Below are 21,073 nucleotides of genomic sequence, written 5' to 3' on the forward strand. Positions count from 1 at the left end.
ATTTTTTCAGTATTTTCTCTGAAATACAAGCCCAAGCTTGTTTACATGTGAATCAGTTTTAGCTTGTTAATCGCTGCTTGCCATTTCTGTGTTCATGTAACAGTTCAGTGCCTAGATGATGCTCTATTAAAATAAATAAATAAATAAATAAACAGCAGTACTTAACAGCTTACTCACACTGATCCTATTAACCATGTGTCAATTTGTCACTCTTGGTTGAACAAGGAAAATATGCCATAGAGAAACTGATAGCCTCTTTGCCTGAATTACACATGTTTGTGTATAACCATTTATAATTTCAGCAGGGAGTGGCAAAATTTATGCCACTTATTATCCATTGTGTCTAATTTGGATCTAGCAATTTGAGGCCTGTTTACAGTTTCATTTAAATGAGCATTGCCCAGTATAAGAAATAAGGCCAGCTACCCTCCCATAGTACAGCTGCCTTAGTGGGCCATGTAGAAAGGCTTAATATATAGGCATACCTCGTTCTATTGTGTTTGCTTTATTGCACTTCACAGATACTGTATGTTTTACAATTTGAAGGTTTGTGGCAACCCTGTGTTGTGCAAGTCCATTGGCATCAGTTTTGCAACAGCATTGGCTCACTTTAGGCCTCTGCATCCCATTTTAGTAATTCTTGAAGTATTTCAAGGTTTTTCATTATTATATTTGTTATGATCATTAGTGGTCAGTGATTATGACTTCCTGAAAACTCAGATGATGGTTGACATTTTTTGGCAGTGAAGTACTTTTGAATTACAGTATGTACATTGTTTTTTAGATGTAATGCTGTCACACACTTAATAGACTACAGTACAGTATAAACATAGCTTACAGGTGCACTGGGGAATGAAAAAAAATTGACTTGCTTTATTGTGATATTTGCTTTATTTCAGTGGTCTGAAACAGAACCTGCAGTATCTCTGGGGTATTTCTGTATTAGACTGAGATATGGAAACTTTGGTTTTATCTCCCAGCTATACCTTTAACTTCTTGCATAACATAAATGATTGTAAAAATTTATAATAATTCTATAAACATGGAGAGTGACGATTTTTTGAGCATGGTTCAGGGAAGAACTGGCCAAGAAGTATCTGATCTGAAATTAAGTTTGAGGGACATTCATAATCCAAAATTTACCCATCTATCAAATGAAAATTATTCAGGAATCTAATGTTAAATTTTGCTTAGAAATAGAAAGTTCTTTGTTATCCTATGATGAAATATCTTGGAAGTGTTGGTAATAATTTAAACAACATTGAAAGCACAGCTCTCTTTCAGTGTGTTAGTTATCCTTCAGTTGTATGCTGCCTGAAATCTTCATCAAAGTTGCACTTGAGCTATCTTTAAAGCAATATCAATGGGTATTCCATAATGCAGTAGGAAACTGCCATGTATACTTAATTTCTTTTTTTTTCTGCTTAGTTGACATATGATGTTACATTAGTTTCAGGTCTATAACATAGTGATTCAGTAACTCCATACCTTGTGCCATGCCTACTACAAGTGTAGCTTCTATCTATCGCATGCAATGCTATTGCAATGCCATTGATTATATTCCCTATGGTGTACCTTTTATTCCCGTGATTTACTTATTCCATAACTGAAAACCTATATTTCCCACTTCCCTTCACCTATTTTCCCCATCCCCCCACTCCTCTTCACTCTGGCAGTCATCATTTGCTTATTATTTATTTGTTTTTTAGATTCCACATATAACTGAAATCATATAGTATTTGTCTTTCTCTGTCTGACTTATTTCATTTAGCATAATACTTCTAAGCCCATTCATGTTGTCACAAATGGCAAAATCTCATTCTTTTTTATGGCTGAGTAATATTCCATTACTTTATATAGATATAGATATTTTATACACATACGTATACTCATGCTACAACTTTGTACATTCATCATCACTGGACACTTAGGCTACTTCCATATGTTGGCCATTGTAAACAATGCTGCAATAAACATAAGGGTGCATATATTTTTTCAAATTAGGGTTTTCAGTTTTGGGGGGAAAATATCCAGTATTGCAATTATTGGATCATCTAGTTATTTCTCTTTTCAATTTTTAGATGAAGCTTAATGTCTTTTTTTTAAAGATTTTATCTATTTGACAGAGATCACAAGTAGGCAGAGAGGCAGGCAGACAGAGAGAGAGGAGGAAGCAGGCTCCCTGCTGAGCAGAGAGCCCAATGTGGGGCTCGATCCCAGGACCCTGAGCTGAGCTGAAGGCAGAAGTTTAAACCACTGAGTCACTCAGGCACCCAAGCATAATGTCTTTTTAAAAGAAAACCAAAATTATCTCACTTGATTAACAGCCTTCTAATACTTATATTTAAATAGTTATTTCCATATTCAAATTAAGAAATAGAAAAGATGTCCACACCCAAGAGTGGACAGGCCTTTCTAAGGGTCACTTTTATTTATGCCCTTACCATGTACTTAGACAATGGAAAATTTCCTAGGATCTCTAGTTGAAAAAGTTTTCTTTTGTTTCGTTTTTTTCCCCCAGTAAATCTATTATTTTAAATCATTGATTTGGAAGTTTATGCCCTAGTCTGAATCTGAGCATCAGTTTCTGCAGATGAAATTCAGTGTGTTTATGTGTTTGCTCTTGGGACACATATATCCATGGGGAACTTGAAGATGACTGTAGTCTTTCTTATCCATTTTCTTCTCCAGAATAGGTGAGGTTTATTTTATTTTCACCTTTCAGTTTTAGAAGCAGCAGTAAAAGTTTTATGATGAATTCAAGGACTTGGGAGTCAGGAAAGCACAGGTGGAAATCCATGTATTGTAACTTAATACAAGACAGTGATGGACATAATACTTGTCATCTTTAATGTCAATAGAAATGTTTACTAATCGAGTTAATTTGGGCAAATTGAATAATTTTTCTGAATTTCAGTTTCCTCATCTATAAAATGGGCTTGTTATGATTTTGGGGTTGTTCAGGTTGTTAAATTTATGGCAAGTGATGACTTGGTAAGCAAACCTGCTAGTATTTAGCCATAACACAGCCAGCTTTTTCTTTATAGTGGCATGTAGACCCTTGAGCATCCATAGCCACTCTTCAGCCTATGGTATAAAATGTCTTGTGGCCTTGTTCCTGAGTTGCTGAACTTCTCACTTTGCACTGGTTGTATTCTCTACTGAATTGTGACCATGTACCTGAAAGAAGAAGGCATCATTGAGGACGGGGTCAGTCACTTTATCCTTTTCTTGTGTATTTCCTTTGCACTAGATGTTTGCTAGTGTGTTGGTGGAAGCACTTTAAGCTAAATCTGAATCATCATTTTTCCTGCCTTATGAATATAGACTAGCCCTTTGTTGATTAGCCTGGTAAAATGTGATAAAATGTCTTCAATAAGATGAATTTTTCTATCCAATTTGAGGTGTATGAGAAATATTGCATGTCTTCTTCTTAACTAAAATCAAGTGAAATATGACTCTGTGCTTTCATCATGCTAGGTGTGCAGATAATTGAGTCATTGGGATGATTGGTTCTCGTCCTCTTCTGAAATAATTCCCAGGATTTGGGGTGGCATACAACACCATGGTAAAGCCTCCTGATTTCCATATTTCGCTGGTCACCACTAATTTTTCCATTTCCTGGACTTGCAGAGTCCCTAAAATTAAATGATTTTTCTCTTATATCAAGTGCATTTAAGGGAATCTTTGATAGGGCCTAGGAGCCCAGGCCTACCTCACTACTTGCAAGACTTACTTATGTTCACTTAAGTCCTGCCTCTCTTTGGGCATATCAAAGGATTGAGATTCAGAGTCATAATTCTTGCTTCCTTCTGCTCTCAGAAAGACTATCTTGTTTCCTCTGACCCTGAATACCTCTCCAGGATATCCACCTCTTTTCTGTTTCCTTTGGATATAATTTAGGGTGATCTTTATTCTTTAGACCTTGAAAAGCAAAATCCTGGAAAAGAATATTGTTTACAGGTACATCTGTTTTGAGACTTTACATACAGATTCCTCTTCTGGGTAAAGAAAGGAGGATGCTTTGGTCAGTACTTGCAAGGAAAGGAGAACAGAAAAATATATAAATTATTTAGAACAAAACACAGAAACCTTAGGAAATTTCCCACCATGTGTTTTCCAGCACTTTGGAATATATCATAAGCTCACAACGTTTCCTTCTTCCTGTTCCCTTTTTTCCTTTTCCCCAAAACTGATGTATTGATTAAAGAAAAAAGGCCTAAGTTTAGCTAATGCTGACTAATTTGGAATAAGAAGCTGATATTGAAATTGCTTCCCTCTGTTTCCATTTTCACTTTCCCACGTGACTTCCAGACCTTTCCACACGTAACGTCCCAGTGTAAGGAGAAGGCTGAAGCCTTTTATTTAGTGTTTGTTGAAAGCTTTTAATCCCCTTGTCAGAGCCTCCAGTTTCCCCATATCTGGGCAAGCTGGTAAGAAAGCCTGGGTACCTTGCCTCATTTCCTTGCTCTCTCAAACCATTTTGGACCGGCTTGAGAGCTTTGATTTGCCCTTCCCAAGGTCCTCAATTATGTAAGCACTACACCTTTTTATATATTCTTGGTGTCTGTTTGTATGTCCACACACATGTGATATTACCAGTTTTGACTTAAGAACCAAATTTTGGGTGAGGGTTTATCTACCTCTTCAGGTAAACATAATACTCAGAGAGAAGGTACAACTTAAAGAGAGAGAGAGAGAGAGAGAGAGAGAGAGAGAGAGCGCCAGTTTATTGAGTTTAAGTTACAAGATGTTCTTGAAATTTAAAGCACACAATAGTTATGAGTCCAAAACAAGCTTTATTTGCATGTCCAATGCTGCTTGACTATAAGGTTTCAATATCTTGGCAACTTTTAAAATTTATCTTGATCTCTAGACTATGAAAGAGTACTAGATGGTATAAAAATGGGTTTTCTATCCCAGCCTGAATTCCATTCAGTAAATGGAATGAAGAGTTTTTGGAAATAAAATGAACCACATTTGCTTGGTCCTGGAGGTTGTATCCCAGGGGGTTTTGATAGACTTATCCGTTGGTCTAGAGGGGGGCTTCTGCCTCATTTTCCTAGGTGGAGCCCAAGGAGGCTGCAAACCTCTTAAGAGAAGCCTCATCTAGCATGGCTCTGGGAAAACATGGTACCTGACCTTGGAACTCTTGTGTAGGTAGTATGTAGAAATAGCTGGCCCCGGAAGGTAGATGAAAGGTGAGCAGGTAGAAAGTTGAAGGTCCAGAGAGATCTGGGAGGAGGCCAAGGAAGATGTAAAGTGGAGCAAAGCTCACAATAGAGACCACGTCCAAGGCCTTAGATACCCAAAAGGATGACATTGTGTAGTTTTCAAAGACCAGGTACATACCTACATCGAACTGTATAACCTTTTCCCCACTTGGGTGTCTAATAGACATGTCAAATTTAACATGTGCTGATTCCTGATCTTTCTCTTCTGTTAGTTTACTTTTACTGCAGTCATGCTCTGTAATGGCATTAAGCCCTAAACATTAGTGGTTTACAGTAATGTTTATTTTTCACCCATGGATCTTCAGGTCAGCTTCTGTAGCTCTACTCCAGGCTGTGAGTCAAGTTTAGGTTTGCTTTGCCTGTTTTTTCAGTGTAAAAACTAAGATGACGAGGGGTGCCTGGGTGGCTTAGCCAGTTAGGTGTTGACTTTTGGTTTCAACTCAGGTCATGATTTCAGAGTTCTGAGATGGAGCCTTGCATCAAGCTCTCCACTCAGTGCAGAGTCCGCTTGTCCCTCTGCTCCAGCTCCTGCTCATGTGCTCTCTCTCTCTCTCTGTGTCTCTAACATAACAAAAATAATATCTCAAAAAAAAATCAAAAAGCCCTAAGTTGAAACAACAGCTCCTAATTTGAGCATGCTCTCCTGCTGTCCTCATGGGGAAGAGCAAAAGTTCAAGAAAGATAGAAGGAATTTGCAAAGTTTCCATGTGGAACTAACACATGGTGAATTTTGTCTATGTTCCACTGGAGAGAGGAAGAATCATAAGCTCTTAAAAAATTAATCATAAAAATTTAAATGTTTATGGTAGAATATCTGACAGCTACAGGAAAATCTCACAGTCCACTGATGATGCTTTGATATATGTATTTATAGTAATTGAGATTATACTGCTTATGCAGTTGGGCTTTTTTTAGACTTTATTGCAAGGTATTATAAAATATTATATAAACATTATTTTAAATACCAAATAGTATTTTATAGTATATATGAACTATATTTTCTTAACTATATACTTACTAAAGGACATTAAAACTACTTCTAATTATTTAATTATATTTCTCCGTAATAACCTTCTTTATGTATCAAACTATTTAAATCATAAATCTGTACTACAATTAAACTTAAAGAACCAGTTTCAAAATTAAGACATTTGAAGGTAATTTCGTTAAATTGAATTAAATCATATGATTATTATTGATATTTGATAATATTTGATCTTAAATATAGAGATCTCATACCTAAATAAAATAATAAATAAACCTTCCATTAAATCTAAGATAAATAAACTCTACTTCACAATCTCCTTATGTCTTAATTTATCCTATCTCTTTAATTAAAGCTCTTTCCTTGAGTGTAAATGTTATAAGTTGAAATCAATTTCTTATTTCTATTTTGCTTTTCTGTTTTGCTTAATAGCTTGTATTCAATCATAAATTTTTATTAATCAAGTTTTATTATACATAAGCATGGTATCACCTACAATATTTTGCCAAGAGTTGGCAGGATTGAATGATCTTCAGAAATATAACCAATTTGTTACTTTTTCTTTTTTTTTGCTATGGAGATTTTATTTATTTATTTATTTATTATTGCTTTTCAGTGTTCCAGAATTTATTGTTTATGCACCACACCCAGTGCTCCATGCAATACGTGCCCTCCATAATACCCATCACCAGGCTCACCCAAGCCCCCCACCCCCCCCGTCCCTCCAAAACCCTCAGTTTCTTTCTCAGGGTCCACAGTCTCTCATGGTTCATCTCCCCTTCCCATTTCCCCCAGTTCGCTATTCCTTTCCTTCTCCTAATGTTCTCTGTGTTATTCTTTATGCTCCACAAATAAGCGAAACATATGATAATTGACTCTCTGCTTGACTTATTTCACTCAGCATAATCTCCTCCAGTCCCATCCATGTTGATACAGAAGTTGGGTATTCATCCTTTCTGATGGAGGCATAATACTCCATTGTATATATGGACCATATGTTCTTTATGGCATCTTGACTCTTTCCACAGTTTGATGATTGTGGCCATTGCTGCTATGAACATTGGGGTACAAATGGCCCTTCTTTTCACTGCATCTCTATCTTTGGGGTAAATACCTATAGTGCAATTGCAGGGTCATAGGGTAGCTCTACTTTTAATTTCTTAAGGAATCACTACACTGTTTTCCAAAATGGCTGTACTATCTTGCATTCCCACCAACAGTGTAAGAGGGCTCCCTTTTCTCCACATCCTCTCCAACACACATTGTTTACGGTCTTGTTAATTTTGGCCATTCTAACTGGTGTAAGGTGGTATCTCAGTGTGGTTTTGATTTGAATCTCCCTGATGGCTAATGATGATGAACATTTTTTCATGTGTCTGTTAGCCATTTGTATGTCTTCTTTGGAGAAGTATCTGTTCATGTCCTCTGCCCATTTTTTAATGTGATTATCTGTTGTGTGTGTGTTGAGTTTGAGGAGTTCGCAAATGACAGTACAGGCAAAGGGCTGATATCCAAGATATATAAAGAACACCAATTTGTTACATTAGGAAAATTGGCATTTAAAATATTGATAAACTGGCAGTTTTTTGAAAATTTACACGTGGGATCAATTTTTTAAGGATTCCATGACCAAAATAGATAAGGAATACTAATGTAGCTTTTAACTTTTTAACTTCAGTGTCCTAAGTTTACTAAGCTGGTTATCTGTAGTTATCGTTGTAGCATACAAAATACACACATAAACAAATACTTCATTTTATTAATTAATGTAAATACTGTCATTTTTATTTCATTCATTTAATATATTACTAATGTAGAAAGATGGAAAACATACAATTTATAATTCACTCATTAAGCTTTAACTTAAATTGAGAAAAAACAATTCTACTGATATATTTACTTCAGAAATAGCTATATAATTATTGTCAATTGTTAGAATATACCTCTTGACAAAAGTAACTATATATCAATTATTCAGGTATTATTATTTATTTATTTACCATGCTTTAGTTATTCCTTGGAAATAGTTTTATAAGAAGCATATTTGCCCAACGCATACTTTACCTTGTGAATTCTTACTGAGTTTGAATGATGAATGTAGCTTACTCTTTAAGTATGATTCTAAGAAAGAAATTTCAAAGACTACATTATAAATATCTATAGGCAATAAAAATACCATAAATTCAAAGATATCACTTATATTCACCTCTTTTGTGGCAAAATTTTGGGGAACATCTTTAACAAAATTTAAATATATAAGAAAGTTTTGAATTGTTTCATATTAAGACATGTAATTTAAAAAGATAGGCTGGCCTATCTTAGTACCATTACCAAATGGTATTAGTATCATTTGGTAAAGGTATTAATACCATTACCAATATTTGTATAGTACCTTATAGCTTTTGAGATAGTTCATCATCTGACTTTTCATATGATCCCAGAAATGCTATGAAACTTCCTAATCATCAGTTTTAGAGTAAAAGGACCTCAGATAGTCTTTTGTCTAGCTGCCTGATTTCATACCTGAGTAAACTGAGTTTCAGCATATTGACACTATGGGCTTATGACTGTGGGAAAATTAAACTCACTGATAAATCTTCTCAACTGCTTTCCATAGTTTAGTTTTGGGGACATATGGAAGGAAAGTGGAAATACTAGTAGAGTTGCAATATAAAATACAGGACACAAGTTACATTTGCATTTCAGATAAACAATGATTTTTTTGTAGAAATATGTCCCATATAATATTTGGGATATACTTATACTAAAAATATTATTTGCTTCATGGAATTCAAAATGAACTGGGTGTCTTGTATTTTTATTTGTTAAATATGGTGACCCTAAGAACTATCCTTCTTGATAGAATGTTGGAAAATAGTCTATACTTGGAACAATAAAACATTTCTGTTCAGAAAGTTGAGAAAAGGTCTGTTGACATCTAGTATCTAACCCATTAGGTGAACCCACTTTTAATAATAATAAAAATACATTTGCAGAAGGAATAACCTGTTAGTTTTGAGATAACACCCTTGTGTATAAATAAATAATAAACACAAGTTAAGATAACACATCCAAACTGGGTACTCAAAAGTGGGATCAAAAATAAAGCACAAAAGTGCTAATCTTGCCTGTTGGTAGCTCTGATGAAATTGTGATGGGAAAGTACAACTTACTTGGTGCTTACTATACTCCATTCACAATATCTCTTTGATTTTAATTTCGGAGATGAGAAAGCAGAGGTGTCTGGAAATGAAATAACTTGCCTTTTATTCCACTAAGTGGTAGATTTAGGTTTATAAACTGAATCTGTTTGGATTCGAAAGCTTATGGTCTTTCTACTCCATTATACTGTTTGATGAGAAATGAATGTGAAAAGGTTGCCTTGTCCATATTTATCCACTCGTAGCCCCACACTGCTATCCTCCCCTATCATCTCCGCTAACAGAATACTGGTTTATTCAGTTGCCTGTCTAAACTCCAGGTTATATGTTCAGATAGTTTAAACCAATTGTAGCCATTTTTCCTTTTCCATATTTGGTAGAAATAAGTAGATTGAACTTTTGAGTGTGTTTCAGAATCACCTGGGGGGGGGAGGGCGCCTGGGTGGCTCAGTGGGTTAAGCCGCTGCCTTCGGCTCAGGTCATGATCTCAGGGTCCTGGGATTGAGTCCCTCATCGGGCGCTCTGCTCGGCGGGGAGCCTGCTTCCCTTCCTCTCTCTCTCTTTGCCTGCCTCTCTGCCTACTGTGATCTCTCTCTGTCAAATAAATAAATAACTAATCTTAAAAAAAAAAAAATAGAATCACCTGGAGGGTTTGTTTATGCACAGATGTTTGGGCCATACCTCCAGAGTTTCTGATTCAGTAGGTCTTTTTTTTTTCCTCCTTCTTTCTTTCTTTTCTTTTTTTTTTTTTTTAAATAACTTTACTTTTTGATTCAGTAGGTCTTCTGTGAGTTTGGAGAACTTAACATTTCCAACAAGTTCTACTGATGCTGACGATCTGACCAGAACTACACTTTGAGAATGACAGTTTTAGGCATACCCTGCAATGTGGCTATGAGATGAGGGAAGGCCCCTGAAAAATGTTTTCTCATTCTTAAAGGATGATGCATTTCTTTATTATTTGAAATAATTTGTATCATGTTCTTCTGTTACTTGCCACAAAAGTCCTCCTAAGTGGTACTGAAGAATTAGAAGTTATAATCTCCATTGTTTGTAAATTTGAGTTGCTCAGGGTATGAAGTTATAGATTGGCAAATTAATACAGAAGTAGAAGCATTTATATTCATACACTTTAATTTCTGTATACTTTATTAGAGGTACTCATTATATTGAATGACTGTCATGAAGTTGCCTATTAAAAGTATTAATAGACAATAGCATTTATGACTTTGTCAACAAAAATTATACTAGTTAGGATATGCAACACATTGGGCACATGCACTGAGATGTGTATTTGTAGACCTAGTTTGTTTTGAGTGCTATTAAAGGGTTTTGACACTAGATGGCATACATATAACATTTAGTAGCTAAGGATATTGCCAACCATGGGTCTCCAGGCATTCTTCATAGGCATTTGAAAACGTAAGCATTTGGTATGGTTGTTTTGAAATGATTTTAATGAAAATATTCTTTATTATTACATGAATTACGTAACCCATTCTTTAAATACATTAGATGTGGTGCTGGCATTTGAGACCAGAATCAACATAAACCAAACCCACAGAGATGCTAGTCACTTCAACTGGATAAATGCTTGGTTTCAGATGCTAATGGCTCTGTTCCTCTATTTAGTTTCTGTGCAAGAAGTACTGACAAGTGCTGCTCTGTCTGACGTCACTAACAACAGTGTCAAGGTTTGCTTTGTAGTTCACTACAGAGCCACATTTTTTTTTTCCCCAGTAACTAGTGTTCCATTTTAAGAGTCTGTTCTCTGCTTACTTGATACAATGGAATTTTTTTGTCTTTTATCATTCAACCTCCAAAACAAACTGTTCAAACTAAACTCAGTAGAAGAGTACATGGCATCCTTTTAGGCTACTTGTTCCATCATTATTTTCTACCCAATTGAATTTACTTCTGCTACCTTGGTAACCAAACTATAGCTCTCTGCCAACAAATTTCACCTCCCTTTTATTCCTTAGGATGTTTGCATTTTGTAACTTCTCTATCAGGTTCTCAAGCCAAATTTTCATAAACTCAGACCTTTTTAGTTGAACTTAAATTATGCATTCCCTATTTCCACTTTAAAAAAAGAATGATAAATCTCTTTTCAGAAACTTAAACAACTTTTTATTAAATAAGTGTTTTTAATATTATTAACGTGGCCTTTCGTTCTTTATTTTATAAATATTTAGTGATTATTATGTGCCAGGTAATATTATTTAAGTATTATTATTCAAATATTATTTAAATGTTATTATTCAAATATTATTTAAATTAAATATTATTTACTATGAAATCATTTTATATTACTTACTGTTATTTAAATATACCATTATTTAAATATATTATTAAATTTATTATTATTTAAATATATTATTATTTAAACAAACTAAGTAATTTTCAAATAGCAACTCATTTAATCATCATAGCAGTCCTATTAAGTAATATTATTAACTCTAGTTTATAAGTGAGGAAAATGAAGAATAGACATATTAAGTTACTTGTCAGAGTTCACACAGATAGTGATAGAAACAAGATTTGAACCCAAACAGATTAGTTTTAAATATCTGAGTTTTTATCAATCTTATATAAATAGGAACTTTAAGTTCCCAAGTCACTGTTCTTAAGAAAACAATTTACTGGTGTATCTAGATAAGAATCTTTTAACTAATGTTAACCGCAAAAGCCAATGTTAGATCATCTGAATCTATTCTGTTCCTGGAAAGGTGTTGAATCTTACATTTTTTTAAACAGCTAGACTATTTATTTTCAGCCCATCACAAAACTTTAAGCAGTTTCTCAATGTCACTAAGATACACTAAAACACATATATAACATCTGCCAAAAATTTCTGCAAAATATATAAAGTATGAAAAACACCAATTACCTAATTATGTGTCATTTAATAAACTCATAAGTAGGTCTGTGTGTAGTTTGCAATAATACTGTATAATGTTGGATATAAAATGCTTTACTTCTGCATGGAAATTAATGAAGTATAATATAACTGCATATATTAAAGTAATATAATGAATGCAAATAACTCTTAGCAAAATAAATAAGCAGTAATGGAATTAGGATTAGTTACTTCCTATTTGAAGAATTGCCTGAGTGACTTTTGGTACAAGGAAAAAAGGCATCCTTATTCTAAGATGCTACTACATCCTACTACGCAGTGTATTTAAACACACAAGCACAGGATGTGATACTATCAGGAAAATGGCTAAGATATGACTATTGGCCATTAAGCATTCTCTCCCCTGGTCTCTGTGTGACTTCAGTATTTATCTGGTGCATCCATGCACATTCACCGTAATGTCTTTTCAATTATGGTAATAAATTTTCAGGATTACTTTTTTTTCAATTCATCAGAATGAATATTTGCTTGATGGAATTTTAGATAGTTTTAGATGCTTGTATTAACTTCAGCCTGTTGGAATATGGGTTATCAGTAACTCCTTTCACTTGAAAACTAAGTGACTGAATCTTGACATTAAAATTTTGATGAATAGAGAAAGCTGTTGGTATGTGGATTTTTGATGTGATTTCTATACATTTTAGAATGGAGGATGCCAAATCCTGTCTCATATTTAAAAGACAAATACCTTTGATCAAAGTTCTTTTGTGAATTTGGGGATAATGCATTCTGCCAGTCACTGAATTGATGTTAAATCAAGTGTAAAAAATAGGCACTCTTGTGGTTATTTGAACTGATTGCTTCAAAAGTCCAGTTTATTTTTAATTTTTTATTGGTGATGAGTAATACCTCTCAAACAGTTTGGCTTAGTTTAGATTTGTAGATAGTTTCTCTAAATGCAATGGAAATACACCATAACAGAATGTCCTTTACTTGAGTACTGGGTGTTATACAACTAAGGAATCATTCAACACTACATCAAAAACTAATGATGTTTTATATGTTGGTTCATGGAATTTAAATTTAAAAAAATTAAAATAAAATAAAGGAGAACCGTTTAGGTCTACCTCTGGATTGATTTAAAGGAGGGATGGATTTTGCTGATTCTCCCAGGCTGTCTTAATTGAACTCCCTTTTGACTCCCACAGTTTTCCTCAGGAGACAGTGGGGTTATTTGTCAGTCCTAGGAATGGGCTGTGGCTTTACTAATATGAACTTAGGCTCTTTAACAGTATTCTGAAAATGTAGGCATTATGGCAAGTGTTAGGGACTAACAAGTGTTGAATAAATATAGTTTAAAATTGTCTAATTTAAATTTGGTGATTCTAAGAAGTAGATATTTTAGATTTTATGAATGATGAAACTAGGTGTGAGAGTTTTAAATCCAAGGTCACATGACCATTAAGCCTATGAATCAGATTGATTTCATATGAGAGTCTAAAATATGTAAAAGCTTTTTAGCAGGTTCTAAGTTGTTTTTCAAATCCTGCAGGTAGGTTGGGGAAACCTCTAGGATTTTCATGTAAGAAAATTCAGAGTTCCTCTAGGTCAGTCTTAGAACATAGTCATGTGTCTTAGAAAAGAAACAATTATAGCTTTAGAGGATATATCCTAATCCACTCTTACTACATAGATGCCACCATATTAAAATAAACAAGGAATAAAATTAAAGCTTTAAATAGCCATGGTAGTGGCAAAGGAGGATATCATGGAAGCAAGTTTATATAATGCATATGTGAAGGGTGAGAATGGATATTTATGAAATGACAAGATAACCTTGCTCTTAAAATTCTCAGATTTTTATTAGCATCAGTTTTTCTGTGCTGCTTCCTTGACCCTCTCCTAATTCTAACAACACAAAATACGCACCATGGCAGGCTTACCTAGTGTATTCTGCTATTCTGTTTAAGGCTTGGACTTAAATATGATTTTAAATCTTACCTGGAAGAGATACAATATAGCCCTCTCATTTTCCATATGGAGACTAAAGCTCAGACCAGTGGTATTACCTAGTCTAGACCTTGCTTAAACCTAATTTCAGGACTGGACCAGACTTCAGACTTCCACACACTCAATCCAGTCTTCCTTCCCAAGGAGGAGGGACTTTTGCTTCACTGAAGATTCACCATGCCCCTGTTCTTCAAAGGGCTTGTGGAAGCCTTTCACACTAGAGTCTGTAAGCATGCTTATCAAACTGCCTTTCTGAAATGGAGACTCAATCCTTAATCCAACAAAATCCCTTTCTTGCTGCTGTGTGAAATATTGCATATGTGACTGCCTTATCCGGGATTTTCAGGTGTTTTTTGTCTTTCAAGAGATCATCGTACATTGAATTTATCTTGTGGGTTGCCTTAGAACTCTTTCAAAGCACCTCCTTGGGTTCAACAGGCTTTTTTAGGTACTTATTAAAATTTCTTGTATATTTCTATTTCTATTTATTTATTTATTTGTAGGTTTTCATTGATTTTATTTTATTTTTTTAAAAAGATTTTACTTATTTATTCATCAGAGAGAGAGAGAGAGAGAGAGAAAGCACAAGCAGGGGGAGCAGCAGGCAGAGGGAGAAGCAGGCTCCCTGCTGAGCAAGGAGCCTGATGTGGGACTCAATCCCTGGGATCATGACCTGTGCTGAAGGCAGATGCTTAACTGACTGAGCCATCTAGGCGTCCCTTCTATATTTATATTTAAAATGAGGAGCAAACTTATAAACCATGAGAGACTGTGGAGTCTGAGAAACAAACTGAGGGTTTTGAGAGGGACAGGGGAGTGGGAGGTTGGGTGAGCCTGGTGGTGGGTATGAAGGAGGGCATGTATCACATGCAGCACTGAGTGTGGCGCATAAACAATGAATCTTGGATCACTGAAAAAATTAAATTAAATTGAAACAAAGGAGAAAACTTATATTTGGCCCAAAGAAGGAATAATTTCATCAAATTTGTGTGAGAATAGTCTTATGCCTGCAATAAATATACATGCACAGTCAGTTTCTTGAAGGAAGTGGCCTTTGTGCGGCCTGAGATGACACGGGTGCAGCTTCTGAGAAATGTGTGCCTTGTGAGGGCTGCTGCTTCCTTAGTTTATTGATGGCATTTTATTGTATTGATCAGAAAACACGATTTAGCTGTTTCAAGTGCCCTGTGGTACTTTCCAGATTGGTATAAACGCTTTATTTTTCTTCTTATTTCTCTTGTCATCATCCATCATTTTTTACTTTTGAGGCAGGCACAACACTTCCATGGTTTGATCTCATGCCCATGCTTTTTAGTTTAGATATATTACCCTAGGCTAGAAATGTTTCATCTTTTTAATGATCATCCTTATCTTCATTAGACTGAAAGCACATATTCTTAAATGCTCTGCTGTTTTTACTGGAACAACAGTGTGTCCTGATGAAGGGAGGCTACTGGAGTCACAAAAAACAAGTTCTATCTCTTGGTGTTATTGATTAAAATAAGCTGACTTCATCCAATTAGTTATTGGTGATGGTAGAAAGTTAATTTGTCAGCCTTCTCAGTTAAAGGGGTTCTAGAGACTTACCATACTTTTCCTTAGAATTTATCTCAAGGAGTTATTTTGCCTATAAAAAGATTGGAGAGTGTTTTGATTAAAAAGGGAAAAAAGGCTGTGGAGTTTGTAATATATCCATTAGATAGGACTGTAACTATTCATTTAGAGCTCTTATCTGTGCCTAAAATAGTAGATTTAAAGAATCTGATGACTTGGATTTGGTTCTCTCCCTCCCTCTCCCATCAGGTTTTCCTTTCTTTTTTTTTTCTTTCTTACTTCCTCTCCTTTTATTCTTACTTCCTCTCCACTTCCTCTCAGCAATGTACTTTGAGCCGCAGCAGGTGTCAGTGAAGTCTCTTTGAAATATATATTACCTTCTGTAAATCTTGATGAGCTTATATTATACAATAAAAACAAAAAAAGAATAAGTTTCTAAGAGGCAGTTTGGAGAATATTTCTAAAACAACCATTAGAGGCACCTGGGATGCCCTTTGCCTAAGGAGCTCTGGCAGGAATTTTTTGGGACCCTTTCAGTTATCTTTCCAGATGTTGGAAAACTCCAGAGTGTTATTCATTTGCTAAGTATCTATTGAGTTCAGATTATACCTTTTGCCTAGCAGAAGTCCTCATGGACTAATTTTAAACCTACTTTTTTGTACTTAGTTTTCAATGAAGATGGAATATAAGAATCATGTTGCTACAAAAGTTGGGTATTCATCCTTTCTGATGGAGGCATAATACTCCATAGTGTGTATGGATCACATCTTCCTTATCCATTCGTCCGTTGAAGGGCATCTTCATTCTTTCCATAGTTTGGTGACTGTGGCCATTGCTGCTATAAACACTGGGGTACAGATGGCCCTTCTTTTCACGGCATCTGTATCTTTGGGGTAAATACCCAGGAGTGCAATTGCAGGGTCATAGGGAAGCTCTATTTTTAATTTCTTGAGGAATCTCCACACTGTTCTCCAAAGTGGCTGCACCAACTTGCATTCCCACCAACAGTGTAAGAGGGTTCCCCTTTTACACTGATATACTTTATTTTAAATGAGCACTTCAAGTTAACGTTTTGGTGGTTTTTTTTTTTTTTCCCAACAAGGACATATTTTTAATTGAAACATACTTCAGAATACTTGGTTCTAAAAGATATATATCTAAAACATTCCATCCAAGAGAAATAGAATACACATTTTATTCAAGTACACACAGAAGAATCCCCTGGTTAAATTACATGAGAAGAGATGAAGGAAAGAGATGAATATCCTCCCTGTAAGCTACTCTGGAAGAAGGAAGTTGGTAAAATAGTATATCTGAATATTTATGATTTAAGAATCAAAACTTATTGAATTATTTGACATGACTGTTTGCTTAAGAAGAGTATTAGCCACTTTGATTTGTAATTTTTTTTTTCCTGAGACTAGAGGAAAAGCAGAAGAAATACTATAAACTTAGTAAAAATAAAAATTATACATCTAGTCTGAGCCAAATTATTTTGTTTTGTAGCCTAAAACTACCAGATCATTATGACTCTTACCATTTATATTCAACTCCAGACTTACTATAATTACACAGGAAATATAAAATTAGGGATAAATTCATAAATGTGATATAAATCTAAGAAACTCATCACAAGATGTTCATATTAAAGAAGAATTTGAAGGTAATAAAGCCAAGGGATTACTTAGATTTCCAACCTCCGCATTTCCAAGAAACCTAAAACTCGATGTAGTTAAAAGAAAGGTTATAAAAAGTCTATTTCTGGTCAGAAGTCTGGAATATCCCTGATATTAGAGGTAGCATGTATTAAGAGTGGAAGTGAGCAAAGGGGAAGTCTGAGAATGAGTTGAAGAGATGTGGAAAATCTACTCCTGTCTTTTCAGTTATACCTGTGGTGATTACCATAAATCCAGCTCACTTAATGAGAATGAGCTTCTGTACAAATTGCCAATGATGCATTGGAGCTAGAGAAAGAGAAGGGCTATTACTGTAAGAAATTATTCTTGCCTTTCAGGACTGGGAGCTCTTTATCAATCCACTAAAACACTTGAATTCAAATTTCTTTCTAAGATCTACACGACAGGGATTTTGGCTTGGAGGAAAGGAGTCGAGGCCAGCTGTCAATATACTGGTCAACCTAGACCAGTGGTTCTCAGTTCTCTATTCATATTTGAATTGTTTGAAAAGAACTTAAAATTATAGATGCCTGGACCCCACTCACAGATATTCTGATTTAATTAGTCTGGAATGAGGCCCAAGGATTAGTATTTTAAAAAGCTTTCCAAGTAACAGAAAGAGTATTGGTGGTTGTCATGGCAGAGTAACAGACTAAATTTTCTGCCAATAACAATTATTAAAGCTGGACACAAAATAAAAGGCAAGAATTTGAAGGCACTTGAGAACAACAGAGAGAGGTATAGACTAGAAAGGATAGTAGGTATATTTAACACATACCAAGCTTTCCCCCACGAGGACATCCCTCAGACCCTCTAATGCATGAAGAACCGGTTACAGTACTGTGAATGGTATTGCTTCTGTCCTGGGGAAAATTAACCCAAAACTCAATGCTAGTCAAGTCCTGCCTGAGTAAGCAGAAAAGTACAATGCAAACAAATTAAATTATTTCAAAGTAACTTCATTACTTCCCAAAATAAACTCCAAGACTATTTATAGTAATTTTAAATACCAGAAACTAAAATGTAAAACAATGCTACAGATCAAAGTTTGTGTCCTCTGAAAATTCATTGTTGAAACCTAAATCTCCAATGTGATGGTATTAGGAGATAGGGCCTTTAAGAAATGGTTGGAATTAGTTCCCTTACAAGAGAGACCCCGGAGAACTCCCTAATTCCTTCTACCATGTGAGGACACAGTCAGAAGATAGCCAGCTATGAACCAGTAAGTAGGTCCTCCCAGACATCAGATCTGTCAGTGTTTTGATCTTGGACTTCCCAACCTCAACATCTGTGACAAATAAATGTTATTTGCTTAAGCTACTAAGTCTATAGTATTTTAATTATGGCAGCCTGAGCAAACTAAGCATTTTCTAGCATTCAATGAAAATTATCAGCATGGAAATAAAGAGAAAAATGTAATGCATAGTCAATTTTTTAAAATCAGCTGAAACTGACTCAGAATTGACACAGATGATCAAATTAGCAGATGAAGACATTAAAAGAATTACCATGATTATATTCCACATGTTTAAGAAGCTAGGGTCGAGGGGCACCTGGGTGGCTCAGTTAGTTAAGTGTCTGCCTTTGGCTGAGGTCATGATCCCGGGGTCCTGGATTGAGCGCCACGTTGGGAATCCCTGCTCAGCGGGGAGTCTGCTTCCTCCTCTGACCTTCCCCCCTGCTCATGTTGCCTTTCTCTTGAAAAAATAAAATAAATAAATAAATAATAAATAAATAAATAAATATATTATTATATATGATATACATATTACATGTATTATATATCATATATAATAATAAATAAATAAATAATCTTAAAAGAAAAGAAGCTAGATGAGAGACTGAATATATAGAGATACACAGAGTATTTTTAAAAAAACAAAATAAACGTCTATAGGTGAAAACTGTAGTGTCTGAGATAAGATGGATAAGAATGAGATTAATAGGAGATTATACATTGTAGAAGAAAATATTAGTGAATTTGGAGGCATAGTAAGAAAAACTATACATAATGAAAGGCAGAGAGAAAAGGACTGAAATAAACAGTGCATTAGGGAACTTCCGGAAAACTTTAATTGTCTAACTATATATGTAATCAAAGTTCCCAATTATAAGAATAAAAGAATAAGAAAATTTGAGGAAATAATGGGCCCAATTTTTTTTTCAAATTTGATTAAAGACATAAACCCATGCTATTAGTTTTCTTGGATTATCGTAACAAATTGCCACAAATCTGTTGGCTTAAAACAGAAGTCCTGAAACAAAATGTTGGCAAGACCATGCTCTTTTTGAAGTTTCTAAGGGAGGATCTTCCAAGCCTTTTCTAGCTTCTGGTCACACCAGGTATTTCTTAGCTTTTGGCTGCAAAGCTCTAGTCTTTATTACCATCTTAACACATCTGAGCCTCAGAGGATCCTAATCTCTCTGTGCCTTTCTCTTATAAGGACCCTTGTTGTTGGAGTTAGCACCCACCAAAATTATTAAGGATGATCCCATTTTGAGAACCTTAACTTAATTGCATCTTCTAAGACCTTACAAGGTCACATTCACAGGTGCTGTACGGTGGATGTAACCCTTGGAGAACCACCATCCAACTCACTATATCCACAGATCCAAAAAGTTCCACAAATCCCCAACATAAAACATATGATGAAAACTATACCAATGCACATCAAAATCAGATTGCTTAAAAACTGGCGATGTATTGTAAGCATCCAGAGGAAAATAACTGTATGATATACACAGAAACAAAGATAAAGATGGTAGTAGAATTCTTGCCAGACATAACATGAGTTAGAAAATACTGGAGCAACATCTCTGAAGTATGGAGAGGGAAAAAAAAATCTGTTTACCTATAATTATTTACCAGTGAAACTATTTTCAAAATGAAGATGAAACAAAGAGTTTCATAGACACAAAAAAAACAAGAGAATTCATCATCAGTAGACCTGAACTACAAGAAATGGTAAAGGAAGTCCTCCAGAAAAGGAAAACAGTTCCTTTTGGAAACTTGCATGTCCACACAGGAATGAGTACTGGGAATGGTAACTGCATGGATATATAATATGTTATATAATTATACATATATTTTGACATAAACTTTTTTTTTTTTTAGAATATCTCTTATAGAAATGTTACAAAGGTAATGCAGGTATTTCTCCTATGCCTCTCACCCTTTACTAACAGTTTACATTAGACTATGCCGTATCTGGTACTGTTAAGGAACCAGTATTACTATATTACTGTTAACTAAACTCTTTATTCATTTTTCACTAGTTTTTCCCTAATATTCTTTTTCTGTTCCAGGATCCAGGATCCCAGCCAGGACCTGGATATTTAGTTGTCATGACTCCTTTGGTGCTCCTAAACTGTGACAATTTCTCTGAATTCTTTGTTTTTGAGTACGTTGGCAGTTTTGAGGAGTGTTAGATATTTTGTATAATTCCCTTCAATTTTAATTTTTCTGATATTTTTCTCATGATTAAACCAGAGTTCTGGTTTTTGAGGAAGAAGACTATAGAGGTAAGTCCTGTTTGCGTCATGTTATGTCAAGAACACATGGTATCCACATGACATTGCTGATACTAAGTTTG

The sequence above is a fragment of the Neovison vison genome, chromosome 3, assembly GCF_020171115.1.
Source record: "Neovison vison isolate M4711 chromosome 3, ASM_NN_V1, whole genome shotgun sequence".
In the NCBI taxonomy this organism is placed as follows: domain Eukaryota; kingdom Metazoa; phylum Chordata; class Mammalia; order Carnivora; family Mustelidae; genus Neogale; species Neogale vison.